Source organism: Pecten maximus, chromosome 5, assembly GCF_902652985.1.
Source record: "Pecten maximus chromosome 5, xPecMax1.1, whole genome shotgun sequence".
Taxonomy (NCBI): domain Eukaryota; kingdom Metazoa; phylum Mollusca; class Bivalvia; order Pectinida; family Pectinidae; genus Pecten; species Pecten maximus.
This window is the reverse complement of record NC_047019.1, coordinates 30,072,620-30,085,112: the sequence shown is the minus strand read 5'-3', so window position 1 is coordinate 30,085,112 and position 12,493 is coordinate 30,072,620.

The window sequence follows — 12,493 nt, the reverse complement described above, 5'->3', positions numbered from 1 at the left end:
AAAATAAAACTGTTTCCTATCTTGATTTGTTGACATAAGTATTGTATTTAAACATTAATTTTATGATTATGAAATAAAGACGAAAAGGTGACTTGTCGTTTTGGAATAAACCAAAATGAGAACAGATATCTTAGCAGATCGAGGTTTCAATCCTCAATTGGGTTATGGGCCCAGCGCTTCCACTGTGCCACTCTGCTAATTAGATTAATCATTGTAGAACTATTCAGATGAATTTGTTTATGAATCGATTAAGTTAGCCGAATCAGTATACAAAATTATACACATTGGACATCAAGTCCCTGAAAATAAATACCTCGGCATTCATAACTGATCTCATACTTGTTCGGTAAAATTACATTGACAATGTTCATGATTTCATAAATCGTTACACATTAGTCTACATTTAAGACATTACTCCGTTTTTATTGATATCTTCTTGTGTTTCGTGGATACTTTAACAGTTTCTATAATACAAATGTACATGAGGGACCAGTTTATCTCGAGTTAAATATATCTACTTTTATATTTACTTTTCACTTGAAAATATTCAGTTGGGCATGCAAAGCTTCTTTCAGTAAAGTAGATGGTTCTTGGTATGCCTATTTTTATAACAGGTTCTTATAAGTATATTGTTATAGGTTCATCAGTATGTAGTATAAGTAGCTATTAGTAATGTATTCATTAGTCTGTAGTATAAGTAGGTACTTATGATAAATCCATTAGTCTGTAGTTTAAGTAGCTATTTGTAATAAATTCACTAGTCTGTAGTTTGAGTTGCTATGTGTAATAAATTCAATAGCCTGTAGTTTGAGTAGCTATTTGTAATAAATTCACTAGCCTGTAGTTTAAGTTGCTATTTGTAATAAAATCACTGGCCTGTAGTTTGAGTAGCTATTTGTAATAAATTCACTAGCCTGTAGTTTGAGTAGCTATTTGTAATAAATTCACTAGCCTGTAGTTTGAGTAGCTATTTGTAATAAATTCACTAGCCTGTAGTTTGAGTAGCTATTTGTAATAAATTCACTGGCCTGTAGTTTGAGTAGCTATTTGTAATAAATTCATAAGCCTGTAGTTTAAGTTGCTATTTGTAATAAATTCACTGGCCGCCTGTAGTTTGAGTAGCTATTTGTAATAAATTCATAAGCCTGTAGTTTAAGTTGCTATTTGTAATAAATTCACTAGCCTGTAGTTTGAGTAGCTATTTGTAATAAATTCACTGGCCTGTAGTTTGAGTAGCTATTTGTAATAAATTCATAAGCCTGTAGTTTAAGTTGCTATTTGTAATAAATTCACTAGCCTGTAGTTTGAGTAGCTATTTGTAATAAATTCACTGGCCTGTAGTTTGAGTAGCTATTTGTAATAAATTCATAAGCCTGTAGTTTAAGTTGCTATTTGTAATAAATTCACTGGCCTGTAGTTTGAGTAGCTATTTGTAATAAATTCATAAGCCTGTAGTTTGAGTAGCTATTTGTAATAAATTCATAAGCCTGTAGTTTAAGTTGCTATTTGTAATAAATTCATTAGCCTGTAGTATAAGTAGCTATTTGTAATAAATCCATTGGCCTTTAGCATACGTGGCTCCTTATAATAGATTCATTAGTCTGTAGTATAACGAGCTATTTGACAATTTGTAATAAATTCATTAGCCTTTAGCATACGTGGCTCCTTATAATAGATTCATTAGTCTGTAGTATAACTAGCTATTTGTTATAAATTCATTTGCCTTTAGCATGAGGACCATCAATTGAATGCTACTGTTTACTAGTGTAACATAAACCCTTTCTATGTACAGCTTTATTCAAAGGAAGAATAACTGATATTTTGCAGAATATAAGTTCATATCTTTTACCATTTTTGACATTATGATCAAGTAATTTCTGGAAGTATTCAAATACTTTGAAGAACGTTCATCCTACTGTGGTTATTGTATGTACTATCAAGCCGGTTTTGATATTTCAATGTATACACTTTATCATTCATTTCATTGTTACAATGGTCATTGTATTGATAACCAGATGTATATTGTTACCTGACACGAATTACATAAAGCATGCAACATTTACTTAGCTAGTATTTATAGTGTTAAGGAGTTTTGTTCTGTGGTAGTGTGTACGCGTTAGGCTGAGGACGTCGAGCCTATTTCTGTTCTAGCATCGATTGTACAGTTTCCCAGATTAAATTTATTTTGAAAGTAACTAATTATTTCTGTGGTATTGAGAGGCTAATTTTTTTGGAAACTTTCCAACCGAAATATCCCCAGTTCTGAAGACTGATAATCATATTGGACATTAAATAAGTTACCGATATCAACGTTTCAGTGCGTTTCTGGATTTGGGAAATGGACAAACGACGAACAGAAATATCTTAACTTTAAATCTTCGCTTTCCTCGAGTGACCTCCCCTACAACGCACTGAGTACGAAAACGAAAACTAGGATACATGGTCTGGTCACAGGTGCCTGACTCGTTTTATAAAATAATAACATATAAGAGTACATATAAATGAGAAAGGTACTGAACTCCCCAGGCTTGAAATCTGATGTATTTATTTCTAAGTACCGTAGCTTCGGTTGTATTGGGTGGATTTTTTCGAAGTATAGGCCTTAAATTGAAGAGAAATGGTCAATCTTTAAAATAAGCCATAATATGTTGTCGATTTCTCGATATTAGTTTACGAAATCGGGCGTTAAACTTCAAAATTCTCTCGATTTTGTTTACTCGGACAAGTTGACGTATCGGGGTCTGGTGAACAGGGGAAACAGATGGATGTGAATATTTCGGTGACTGATCGGTGTATTATTATTCATGAAAACAGAAATATAAAACAGAATATCGACGAACAGTACTCTGGTTTACAAATATTTCAGGAAACATTTAAATATAGGTCGTATTAAAGAAACGCAAAGTAATAGTGAAGTTTAATTATATACTGTACGATTAAATGGATGATGGAAATTGGTCGAGCTATTGGTAGTACGTCAATTTTTGACAATGTGATTTACCTTTAAGGTAAGATAAAATGATTTCTTTATCTTAAAAGTGTCACTCGTCTTTACAATATCACTTAACTTAAAATCATTGAGGAGACATCCATGCTTAAGGAAGTCAATATATTGTATGTTTCTAGCTATAATTCATTTTTAATTTTTCCATTTTTCTATGGATCTTTGTAATTTTATCGAACTTTTATCTAAATAGGTTTAATATCCTCTGATCAATAATCCATGGCGTATCTGCTATAATAGGCTGTATATCATCATTGATAAGGAACAGGTATACTGTTGTCGGTTGTTGATATAATTCAATGATATCGGTAGGTTTGTTGTGTAGTGATAATGAGGGAGGAATTTTGTAGGATGGGGTTTCTTGTTAGGTTTTGGGTAAGGTAGAAGATTTGACACTTTGTACAGTGGTGGCATGTAGGAGTCTGTGTATGGTTTAAGGATTACGGTAGTAATTAGTCTACAGTATATAAGTAGAAGTGTATGGGCTATATATGTGAATGTATGGGTTATGGATCAATGGTAGACTTTAGGATAGGGATATGACGTAGGGGTTTTGGCTTAATGATATGGTGTGGGGGTAAAGTGTAGAGTGTATGGATGGTGTGGGGGTAAAGTGTAGAGTGTATGGATGGTGTGGGGGTAAAGTGTAGAGTGTAGGATGGGTGTGGGGGTAAAGTGTAGAGTGTAGGTGTGTGGAGGGTCGTGTGAGTGTCTGGATGGTGTGGGGGAAAGGGGTGTAGGTGTATGGTGGTGTGGGGGTAAAGTGTGGAGAGTGTATGGATGGTGGGGGGGTAAAGTGTAGAGTGTATGGGTGGTGGGGGTTAAAGGGTGAGTTAGGGGTGTGTGGTATGGATGGTGTGGGGGTAAATGAAGAGTGTATGGGTGGTGTGGGGGTAAAGTGTAGAGTGTATGGATGGTGTGGGGGTAAAGTGTAGAGTGTATGGATGGTGTGGGGGTAAAGTGTAGAGTGTATGGATGGTGTGGGGGTAAAGTGTAGAGTGTATGGATGGTGTGGGGTAAAGTGTAGAGTGTATGGATGGTGTGGGGGTAAAGTGTAGAGTGTATGGATGGTGTGGGGGTAAAGTGTAGAGTGTATGGATGGTGTGGGGGTAAAATGAAAAGTGTATGGGTTATGGATAAGGGGTAGACTGTAGTGTAGGGATATGACATAAGGGTTTTGGTTTAATGGCATGGTGCCGAGGTAGAGTGTATTGGTTAATGAAAAGGATTTAGCCTCACAGTTAAAGCTAAGAAGAAATTAAATAACTTGTATTAATTTATCATTGCTGCTATAAGCTAAGATCAAATATGCATAATGTCCATCCGCCATCATCAGTCGGTAAAACTTGAATTACTTACTCAATTTATTTTCATTATTTGTACATGTTCATGCTAATCAGACAAAAACGTTTGAACTTTTAAACTCACAAGAAATCTTCTCTATATGGATGTAGGGTTTGTGTTGAGTGTAGGGAGTAGGGGTTTTGTGTAGGGAGTAGGGGTTTGTGTAGAGTGTAGGGAGTAGGGTTTGTGTAGAGTGTAGGAGTAGGGGTTTGTGTAGAGTGTAGGGAGTAGGGGTTTGTGTAGAGTGTAGGGAGTAGGGTTTGTGTTGAGTGTAGGAGTAGGGTTTGTGTTGAGTGTAGGGAGTGGTTTTTAAGTTTCGGGGTGGGTTTGTGTGCGTTTTGGCCGGGTTTGTTGAGATGTGTTTTAGGGGTTTGTGTTGTGTTTGGGATCGGTTTTTTGTTGTGTTGGAGTGGGTTTGTTAGCGTGTTTGGGGCGGGTTTGGTTTTTGGTGTCGGGCGTGGGTTTTTGTTCGCTTTTTTCGCGTGGGTTTGTGTTGCTTCGGGCGTCCCGGGGTTTTGTGTTCCTTGAGGTCTGGGTTTGTGTTGCTGTCGGGGTGGGTTTTTGGTTGTCCGTGTGGGCGTTGGGTTTGTGTTGTTCGGGCATCGGGTTTCTGTGCGTGGTTGGGGTCGGGGTTTTGTGACGTGTCGGGCGTCGGGTTTTGTCTCGTGTCTGGCGTGGGTTTGTGTCGCGTGTTCGGTCGGGTTTGTGTAGCGTTTCGGGTTTTGGGGTTTGTGTTTTCGTTCGGGTCGGGTTTGTGTCGTTTTGGCTCGTTTTTTGCGTGTCGGGCGTCGGGTTTTGTTCGCTGTTGGCTTTGGGTTTGTGTTTGGTTTCGGCCCGGGTTTGTGTTGGTGTTTTTGGGGTTTTTTGGGCGCGTGTGGCAGTCGGTTTTGTTTTTCTGTTTGTCTCGGGTTTTTGTCGGTGTCGGCGTCGGGTTTTTGTTTGGTGTGGGCGTCGGGTTTGTGTCGCGTGTCGGGCGTCGGGTTTTGTTCGTTTACGTAGGGGTTTGTGTGCTTGTCGCGTCGGTTTGTGTTTTCGTGTCGGGGTCGGTTTTTTGTCCGTGTGGGGTCGGGTTTTTGTCGCGTGTCGGCGTCGGGTTTGTGTTGCGTGTCGGGCGTCGGGTCTTGTCGCGGTCCGTCGGGGTTTTGTTGCGTGTCGGGCGTCGGCTTTGGTGTTTGGGGTGTTTCGGCGTTCGTGGTTTTTTTCTCGTGTCGGGCGTCGGGTTTGTGTCGCGTGTCCGGCGTCGGGGTTTTGTGTAGCGTGTCGGTCGGGGTTTGTGTCGCGTGTCGGGCGTCGGGGGTTTGTTTTCGGTGTCGGCGTCGGGTTTGTGTCGCGTGTCGGGCGTCGGGGTTTTGTGTCGCGGGGTCGGGCGTCGGGTTTGTGTCGCGTGGGCGGGCTGGGGGTTTGTGTCGCGTGTTTGGGCGTCGGGTTTGTGTCGTGTGGGGTGGGGGTTTGTGTGGTGTGGGCTCGGTTTTGGTGGTTGGGTGGGGTTTGGTGGTGTGGGGGGGGGTTTTGTGGTGTGGGTGGGGTTTGTGGTGTTAGGAGTAGGGGTTTGTGTGGTGTTGGCGAGGGGTTTGTGTTGGTGTGGGGTGGGGGTTTGTGGTGGTTGGGGTGGGTTTTGTGGTTTTCGGGTGGGTTTTGTTTGTGGAGTGTTGGTGGTGTGGTGGGTTTGTGTTTTTGTGGGTGGGGTTTGTTGCTGTGGGTGTGGGTTTGTTGGTGTGGCGTGGTTTTGTAAGTCGGAGGGGTTTGTTTTGGGGTTTGTGGTGGGTTTTGTTTTGGTGTTGGGTGGGGTTTGTTGGTGTGGGTTTTTTGCGTTTGGTTTTTGTGTGGTTGGGTTTTTTGTTTTGGTGTGGGTGGGTTGTGTTTGGGTTGTGGGGTGGTTTGTTAGGTTGGGGCTTTCGGGTTATGTAGTTTTGGGTAAGCTTAGGTGTTTTGTGTAGGGTGGGTTTGTTGGTTTGGGTGGTTTTGTGTGTGGGTGGGTTTTTGGGTGGAGGTGGTTTTTGGTGTTTTTGGCTTTGTTGGTTTTGTTTTTTTTATGGTGGTATGGTGGGTAGGGTGTTGGTGCGTGTAGGTGGGTTTGTGTTGGTTTGGGGGTTGGTTTTTTTGGGTTTCTGGGTTTGTTGCCGGGTGGGTCGGTTTTGTGTGGGGTGGGGTTGGGGTTGGTGGGTCGGGTCGGGTTGGTTTGTTGTGGGTGGTTTGGTGGTGTGGGCGTGGTCGGGTTTTTGTGTGGTTGGGTCGGGTTTGTGTGGTTCGGGCTGGGTTTGTGTGGTGTCGGCGTCGGGTTTGTGTCTGCGTGTCGGCGTGGTGTCTTGTTTTGGTGTGCGGTTCGGGTTTTGTTGGTTGGGTGGGTTTCGGTTTGTTCCGGGGTGGGGTGTGGGTGGTTTTTGGTTTGTTTGGGGTGGGGTTTGGTGGGGGAGGGTTTGTGTGGTTTGGGGGTGGGGTTGGTGTTGGGTTGGGGTTGGGTGGTGTGGGGGGGGTTTGGGGTTTGGGGTTTTTGGGGGGGGGGGGTTTTTGTGGTGGGGTGGGGGTTTGGTCGCGTTTGGGGGGGTTTTTGTGTGGGTGGGGTTTTTTGTTGTTGTGGTGGGTTTTCCTTGTTTTTGGGTGGTTTTTTTTTTTTTTTTCCCTTTGGTTTGTTTTGTCGTTGGGCCTTTTGTTCCTTGTGTTTTTTGCTTCGGTCTTTGTTTTGCTGTCTGGGGTATTTGGTGTTTTGTGTTTGTGTATGGTACTTTAGGGTTTTTTTCTGGTAAGTTGGTGTATTGTGGTATGGTATAATTTGGTATTGGGTAGGGTTTGGGGGTAGGGTTTAGGTTGTTTTGGTAGCTTGGTTGGAAAGGTATGTGTTTGGTTTGGGGGTATGGGTATGTTATGGGTTTTTGTGTTTGGTTTTGGTGGTTTTTGTTTTTGTCTGTTTGGGTCGCGGTCTGTGTTGGTTCGGTGTCTTTTTTGGTTTTTTGGTTCGGTTGGTTTGTTTTTGTTGGTGTTTCTGTTTTTTGGTGTCTGGTGGGTTGGTTTGTTTCTTGTTTTGTTGGGTCGGTTCGGGTTTTGTTTTCTGGCGCGGTTGTTCTTGTTCTTGTTTCGGGTTCGCGGTCTGTGTTGTTGGGTCGGGTCTGGTGTTTGCCCTTTGTTGGGTCGGGGTTTTGTTGGTTTTTGGGTCGCGGTTATGGTGTATGGTTTCGGTTGGTGGTTGGGGGTTGGGTCGGTTGCTTGGTATGGTCTGGTGTTGTGGTTTTGGTCGGGTCTGGGTGGTCTTGCTTTTTGGTCGTTGGGTTGGGTAGGTTGGTAGGTTGGGTGGTTGGTTGGTGGTTGGTGGTTGTGTTGGGTTGGGTTGGTGTTGGTGTTGGTGTTGGGTTGGGTTGGTGTTGGGTGGTTGGTGGGTATGGTATGGTTGTGGTTTTATGGTTGGTGTATGGGTGAGGTTTCTGGTGTATGGTTGGTGAGGTATGTATTGGTGTAGGGTTGGTGTTGGTGTGGTGGGTAATTTGGGTTTTGTTTGGTTTTGGGGTAGGTTTGGTGTCTGGGTTTGTCTGGTGTATTTTGGGTTGTGGTTTGGTTGTTGTGTTGGGTAGGGTTATGGTTTTTGTTTGGGTTTGTTGTTTTGGGGAAATGTTTTTTGGTTTTGGGTGGTGTTGTGTTTGGGTTTGGGGTGGGGTGTTTGTTTGGTGTTGGGGGGTTTGGTAGGGTAGGGGTATGGTTTTTGGGTGGGGTTGTTGGTCTGGTTGGTATGGTACGTGGTTGGTATCGGTGGGTTGGTTTGGTTGCGGTTTTTGGGGGTTGGGTGGGTGTGGTTTGGTAAGTTGTGTTTGTGGGTAGAGGTATGGTGAGTTGGGTGTGTTTGGTGAGGGTTGAGGTTGGTTTTGGGGTTTTGAATGTTTGTTTTGGGGGTAGGGTTGGTGTTTGTTGGGTGGGTTGGTGTATGTTTTGGGGTTTAGGGGGTTGTGTCTTGGTGGGGTTTCGGGTTGTTCTGGTTTGGGTTTTGGTGGTTTTTTGGGTTTGGGTTGGTTTTGTTGGTTTGGTCGGTTGGTGTTTTGGTCTTTTGGGGTTGGGTGGTTTTTTGAGGTTTGCCTTTTTGTATGGTGTTGGGTGGTTTGCTTTGTGTTTGGGTCGCGGTCTGGTGTCTGGGTGGGTCTTGTGTTGGTGGGTTGCTTTTTGGGTTTGTCTGGGTCGCGGTCTGTGTTGGTTCTGGGTTGCTGTTGGGTCCGGTGCCTGGGTCGCGTGGTGTATGGGGTCTGGGTCGTCCTATGTGTTGTTGGGTCGGTTTGGGTCTGGTTTTTGGTGCGGTTGGTGATGGGTCTCGGTCGGGTCTGTGTCTGGTGTTGGGTCGGGGTAGTGTCGGGTTGGGTGGGTTTGGGGGTTGTCTTGGGTAGCGGTTGTGTTTTGGGTTGGTAAGGGTTGGTTCGGTTGGGTTGGTGTTGTTGTTTTTCTGGGTCGCGTTGGTGTCTGGGTGTCTGGTCTTGAAGTATGTGGTGTTGGTGTGGCGTGGGTTGGGTGTTGGCTTGGGTTTTTTTGGTGTATGGGAATGGTGATATGAGGTGTTGGTTTTGGGGAAGTTGGTGTTGGTGCTGGGTTTGGTGGTGGGGTTTTGTTGGTTTGGGGTGGATGATGTATGGTGGGTATGGGGGTAGGGTGTTGGTATTGGGTTGGGTGGGTATGTATTGTGGGTTTGGGGGTAGGGTTTGGGTGTTGGTGGTTTGGGTTGTGGGTCGGTGGTAGTTGGGTGCGTTGGTTGGGTTTTAATGGGTGGTTGGTATGGTTGGGTTGAGGGGGTTGGTCCTTTTTGGTCCGTTGGGTGTCTGGTTTCTTTGTGTTTTTGGTTCGGGTGGTTTGTGGGTCTTTGTGGTTGGTCTCCGGTTTGGGTTCGGTTGTTTGGGTGGTTGTGTTGGTTTGGGTTTGGTATGGTGTTTTTTGGGGTTGGGGGGTATGGTGTTTATGGTTTTGGGGGTTTTGGTTGTGTATGGTGTTGGTTTACGGGTATGGTGTATGGTGTTGGTAGGGTAGGTGTATGTTATGGGTGGTAGGTTGGTGGGTATGGTGTTGTTTGGGTGGGTAGGGTTGTGTATTGGTTATGGGTTTTGGGTCTGGTTTGTTGGTTTTTGGTAGGGTATGGTGTATGGTTTTGGGTAGAGGTTGGTGTTATGGTTACGGGTTGGGTATTGGTTTGGTGGTTGGTGTGGGGTGGGTGTATGTGTGGTATGGTGTATATGGTAGAGGTATGGTGTATGGGTAAAGGTATGGTGTATGCTATATGGGTAGAGGTATGGTATATGGGGTAGAGGTATGATGTATGGTGTATGGGTAGAGGTATGGTGTTTGATATATGGGTAGAGGTATGATGTATGGTATATGGGTAGAGGTATGGTGTATGGGTAGAGGTATGGTGTATGGGTATATGGTATGATGTATGGTGTATGGGTAGAGGTATGATGTATGGTGTATGGGTAGAGGTATGGTGTATGGTGTATGGGTAGAGGTATGGTGTATTGGTATATGGGTAGAGGTATGATGTATGGTGTATGGGTGATCGAGGGCGACAGGAAGGGGAAATTCCGGAAGTTGTGGGACCTTTTGATATTTCAGAGACGATGACTCGTGATTTCAAGGAACAGAAGATAACAGAATATATCGTTCGACGCAATGATCTAGTGAATCATATCTGATCTAATGTTTAAATTCATGAGTAATATCATAATTAATGACTCCAATCAGTCGAAGTTGTAGAATGATACGTAATATATCGGTCGAATATATCCATATATAGCCTTGTCTATTTATCAAGTTGACATCAAGATAAATAATGTAGCAATTACTATCTGCGATAAGTGTACATATTCATGAAGGATTATTCTTTCTAGGGCTGGGTTAGGTTGGAAAAGATAGACCGTTAATTCCAGGAAGACTGATATTTATGACCGACACTTGTCAAAATATGATAAATCATTCTGATTTTTTTACATGTACATATCCGTTAGGAGGGAAATAACATACATGTACAAGTTTTTGGCATAGTAAACTTGATTCACACTGTATTGGTATCCATCACAGAGATAATCCCGTTTTCTATACAAAGGCGGTTAAAGGGAATTTCTCTTAAGTTCATTAAATGACAGACGGACGGCCATATTGAATATCGATATGTTGAAGTTTGTTATTGCTTATTCTCAGAAAATTCTTCATGGACATTTCTCTAAATTCCCTTGGCCTTCAGCTGTGTATATACTCCATTTTGTGACTGATTGGAAAATAAGATGGCCAACAGGCAGCCATTTTGAATTTTCTTCATGGATATCTATGTTTTTGAATTTCATCTAGATTCCTCTTGTTTTAGTTGAAGATCGTTAAGCCTTATTCATAGAGTTCATGATAAATCTTTCTCAAATTTGATATGTAGATTCAACTTGTTGTCAAATGATGAAGAGGAAGAAGAGGAAGATTGGAAAAGATCAGTCATGTAAAGGACATTCGTTGGTGGTCACTAAGATCCCTCCAGATCTCTTGTTCTCGTGACGGATCATCCGTGTCTGATCGTATCGTTGGTTATCAAGAAAGCTACTGTTAGTAGGATACTGTAAGGAAGGTTCCTTAAAGATTTTCCCTTAAATTCTGTAATGCGTTTCTATGGAAAAAATAACGTTAAGGAAATTCATTATGTTAAGATCGTTGATGAAACCGGGACCTAAGAACACGTAAGCAAGGGGTAAATGGTGAAACACCATCCTCAAATCTCTCTCTCCCCCCCCCCCCCCCCCCCCCCCCCCCGCCCCCCTCCCCCCTTCCCCATTATCTAGACACCAAGCCAGGCAAATGACAATGTTAAATAGACTAATTGCAACCTATTCACATGCCAAAATTATGTCACACGTGCACTTCCGGTACACCTGTGATAATTAAAACCCTTTCTTAACGACTTTTCTCATTAAAGTCATCACTTGTGCATTTTGATATTTAAATTGGTTTCGTTTTGTTGGGATATGGCAGCAAGGGCCAAGGTATTGGTGTTGTGAAGATTATTATACAAGTCTACTGTCAGTAAGTGGTCCTTTTTGTGTAACATGTACAGTTGAGTATGGAAATCTGACAACTCGCACGCTATCATTACACCTGTGGTAATAATTTATGTTTGTCGTTGTATATGGATGAGACTGTGACCTTACAAAATTTGACCCCACCTTCAAGGTCATGAAGGTGACGAGGTGACGATGACAGGTGACGTGTCTTGTTGGACAGACGACATGAAAAATACATCAAAATGTCAGTTTTAATATTTACAGATAGATTTATTAAGCCACTGCCTCAGTACATAGATATTAAAAGACGGCGGTCCCTACGACGGCTAACACACAATCCGTTAATCTAATTATAACTTCTCATTGAAATCTTCACACTTGACCTTCTAAACGTCTGTCTTTTCCCATTCGACTGACATGATGTTGTAGAGCCGCCTGCTCTTCCGAAATGCATGGTCTTGTTCTCCTTATACTCAATGTATCTGTGCATTTTCTTCTTCTTTTCTAAACGTTTAGTCAAGTTCTAATTTAGTTTTCTTTAACAATTATGTATCTTAATGTTTTAGAATAAGTGAATAGCTTGTCATTCTAACCCAACACTAAAGGTTCTTCAAGGAAAAAGAATGGCACAAAAAGACACTTACAATGATGTAAATAGTAATTATTAAAAATTAAAAGTAAATACCTACATGTTTATCATGAACAAATCTCTTTTCACTTCGAAAATTGTTTATATCTAGAAAACTAGTCAAGCAACACACCAGCTACTATAATATAGACATTGCTATTTTGAATGTCGCTGAAAACGAGGGGAAATAACTTCGACTGTAACGTATTGGTATCGAGCTGGTGTTCGTTTTAAAAGCCATTAATATGACCCAATTTAACCTTTACCATCAATCCTAGTAACATAATCTAATTTAGACAGCTATCAATCTTTGATACACATAGTGCATGCCCACGTGAGTATTACGTACAAGTCTGGTTTGCTTTTAAAGAACACCTGCACTCGAAAGTAAATATGTCCAGCACTGTGATATCACAATACCTTAAGAGTAGTAATGCATAGCAGAAACGCACAAAATGCAGAAATAAACATATCATGGTATCCGGGGAAAAAAATAGGAGCATGTGTCCATGTACAGGA